Source organism: Triticum aestivum, chromosome 1B (genome assembly GCF_018294505.1).
Source record: "Triticum aestivum cultivar Chinese Spring chromosome 1B, IWGSC CS RefSeq v2.1, whole genome shotgun sequence".
Taxonomy (NCBI): Eukaryota; Viridiplantae; Streptophyta; class Magnoliopsida; order Poales; family Poaceae; genus Triticum; species Triticum aestivum.
Genome location: NC_057795.1, coordinates 651,623,538 through 651,627,365, shown reverse-complemented (window position 1 = coordinate 651,627,365; position 3,828 = coordinate 651,623,538). Strand labels below are relative to the sequence as shown.

Sequence of the window (3,828 nt, the reverse complement as noted above, 5' to 3'; positions counted from 1 at the left end):
AGATTAATATTTTTAATACATGACGAACATCTTTTTCTATACACATTTAACATTTTTGACATACTTATTCAATGTTTTTTCAAGTGCTTGATTAACATTTTTCAAATACAATATTGATTTTTCTCTGAGGTGAACATTTTGATCTGCTGGTATTTTCGCTATTTTTGCATGGCAGACATTAAGGACAGTATAACCGCACCAAATGCGAGCCCTCTCACGCCTCCTTTATTTTTGACCGTCCGATCACGCATCTGGGTGATCTCTCGCCGTCCAAGTTTTTTCCTCTCCCGTGTGGGCTGCTTCTGGGCCGGGTGTCCTGGGGCTGCTATTCCGGTGGCAAAATCCAAGGCCTCTCGTTCCTTGACATGGGTTAACGTCGGATCCCGTATGGACGACCCTGATTCTTCTCTGTCGATCTCCCACCACCCTTCCCTTCCCGCACCCAACCTGGCCAGACCTAGGTGCGCCGCCACTTTTGTCGTAACGACGGAGAGAGGGAGATGACGTGAAAGGGGCAACTCCGGATACATGTGGCGGGCGCCGGCGATCTCTGTAGCCACGTCGGTGCGCAACTCATTGTCGTGCATGATGTTGTTTACTCACTGGCGGCCGTGGCTAAGTTGGTGGCTGCCGCCGCGCACGTCAACCTCAACGTCGTGCTGGAGTCGCTCAGGGACATGCCCATCGAGAGCGACCATAACGCCGCCGTTGGCTCCCTGACCACGCCCTCCCTCCCCAAGGGCCATCCGCCTGCGCTTCCTGTTCAGGTGAGTAGACCCCCCCCCCCCCCCCCCCCCCCCCCCCCCCCCCCCCCCCCCCCCGGCGGTTCTTGTCGTGATTTCGGGATTATGATCGTGTTCCTCGAGCTCTCGAACAGTCTGGCGGCGAGGGAGCATGCAATCGTGTTCGTCTACACACAGTGAACGGTCTTCCAGAGGTTGCTGCTCAAGAAAGCCTTCGACGACTCCGGACGACGTCCGCTCCCTCGTGAGCCATGCCGCATGCGCGCCCCGGCGATCTGGTGAGCTCTCTCTCCCTCTCTCTCCCCGTCACCAGATCCACGTCGACGTTGCCGTGACGTCCCTGTGCAATTTCCTTGTGAACAGGGATTGGATGATGCGCCAACAGAGTCAGCTCCGGTTCTTTCCCTGGAACGAAGCGTACAAACTGGTACAGGGAACCGCTTGATTGTTGGGCATTGGCTTGCGATGGTGCACCCGTGAACTTGCTTGACAGGTACAATCTTCAGTTCACGTATTATTTCCTTCCTTTTTCTTCATAATAAAATTAAAGTTGGAGCTGATTGCAAGTGCATTTTTGTTTCTTGATGGTAGGGATCTAATTAATTATATAACTTCATTACCCCCGCCCCCTCATTTTTTTCCTTTTATGATGGGTCTACAGTTGCTCCACCAAGGCACTGGATATAACTTCAGAGTTCAGATACGTTAGACTTGAATTGCTCTTTGCAACATTCCTTTTATTTTTAGTCTTTTCTTTATGAATTCCTAAAAAGTGTATGATGAAAGTGTTTCTGCCTCAACAATTAATTGCCTACGCTCAACATTTACTTGTAGAGAATTATATGTTACTGTGTGCTTCTTTCCCATATTGAGATTTTCCTAATATATTGGTACTGCCACCAATCATGTGCACACTGAAGCAAAACTTGTAGATTTTGGTACATCTTGGGATTGTAGTGCTGAACCATGTGTACCAATTCTGAGACACTCACTGCATAATTATTTGGTGTGTCCATTCACAACTCTTTAGGGCTCCAGTCAAAAATACTTTGTTGTCGTGTCCGAGCATCTTTATAATGATCAATGCTGGAAGTTTGATCAGCCTTTGTACATAGGCGTACTAGCAAATTAACTAAGTTTTAGCATGTGCAACCTTTTCTTTTCACGGAAATCTCATTTTTGCCATGTATTTGCAGTTTTGCAGGTCCTGTTTCCTTGCTGATGTGATGGGTCAGGTGACGGGTAAAAATATGTTGAAAAAAGTATCGTTCACAAGTTTTATTCAATGGTATAATAATTGTTGTTGGTAGAATCTAAGAATGCTCTTTTAAATGATAAGCGTGTGCCGTTTTATCCGGCCTACCTCATGGACTCTTCTGATTATATTTGCTGTGCAAGTTCAATAAGATAGAAAATTGCTTAGTTTTTCAGCCTTCTTGCATCACTTTACAGTTCTGCTCATGTACCAAGCTTTTCAATCAATGGTCTTATGTGAGATTAGTTTAATTATTTTTGCTATTACTCTTTGGGAGAATAACCTAATAGATTCTTCATGTTCCAGTAATCACATCACAAATTAGATGGCAATGGATTAGGTATGTTTCATAGTGGGGTTATTGATTGAGTTTATTATTTGTGTCCAGAAAGACCGAGTTTAGTGAAGTTCCTAGGAATGGCAGGGTATGCAAACCAAAAAGATTGTGCACTCAAGGTTTGCTTATTTTGCTAGATGCACATGTTTTGTCTTAAACAGAGAACAATTCTTGTATGTACATCGACGTTTATAGATCAGGATAATTCTCATGTTGATATAATTATATGGCTGTTGAGTCCAATTTGGAATAGTAGGATGTGGAAATCTTGCAAGTAACCACGAGGCAGCCACGAGGACATTATTCCATGAAATAAAGGACAAGAAGTTGAGGTAAGCGCTCAAATATTGAATAACTTGTGTTAAAGGTTGGGGAATTCGTGAGGAAATTATGTGCTAATTGCTTTATGATTTCTGGCAGATCGAGCAGATTTTTTAGTCTATGAAGCTTTCAATGGAGTACTGTATATGCACTACGGACAAAACCTTTATTTCCTCAAACAAGGAATCGTAAATTCCATACTCACCTTTGTCTCCTCAAACCTAGGAACGGTAAGTTCCTTACTCACATATCCTGCATTCTTCTAGGAGGTACGAGGTCACTACTATCCTTATCCTCTTTGGACTGTACTTATCATGACAAGTGAGGACTTAAATGTTTAGGAAACCATATAAATTAATAAATTGCCAGTTAGAAGTAGATGTAGTAAAATCAAGAAAAAGGTGCAGGGTTATGATGAGCATGGGTAAACGAGCTACCATAACAATCAAGAGAGGACAATTCATAAGAGAAAACAAGATTACACAAGGTGTTTGTGCTTATTCTTTCAACTCTCGGGAAGACCATGTATTTATCATCTTATTGTTGTCTTTTTGTCTTACCATGGTTCATGGTGCAACTAAAACTCCTGTACTTACCTGTTTTTTTGTCTGAGTTGTCTGTATTCTTGTCATGATAATTGCGTTCGATGTTGTACTTAAATTTAGCACAACTTAGTTTGTATTGAACCTTCATGTTCCATCTCACCATATATAAAGTGAAATTATTACCATTTTAATAGACAAATGGACGGGCGCGGCAACGGGCGCCATCAATGATCTAGTTTGTATATATGTCTAACCCACATTTAGAGCAGAGAAAAAGAACCAATGTTTCGTAATTTTTGATCAGATTATACACGTACATGGTATGTTATTATTTAAGAGAGGGTACCCCTTGTTGCTTTTTACTTTTCTTATTGTCAGATTATACACAAACATGGTTCGTGCCTTTCTAATTTTTTGATCAAATTATAGAGGTAAATGGTACATGTCATACCCACATTTGTTTTTCGATGTGAGCGTACCAAACCCACATATCTCTACCTAATAATAAAACACGGACTTTTTCTGCCCATCTGTCCGTCGCATCTTTTTTGCAAAAAAACTTCAATGTTTTTTTTGAAATTAACTCGCACTCCGGACTTAAGTCACACCTGAACAGTTATTTTACAT

At 42.2% G+C, this 3,828-nt stretch overlaps 1 long non-coding RNA gene across 1 annotated transcript; it reads left to right on the top strand.

Annotated features, from left to right (window-relative positions):
- Positions 1-462: 462 nt before the first annotated feature.
- LOC123098658 (uncharacterized) lies at positions 463-3,182 on the top strand. Its single transcript, XR_006447954.1, has 4 exons — positions 463-767; positions 878-1,021; positions 1,107-2,667; positions 2,756-3,182. It is a non-coding gene; the product is annotated as an uncharacterized lncRNA (long non-coding RNA).
- Positions 3,183-3,828: the final 646 nt, after the last annotated feature.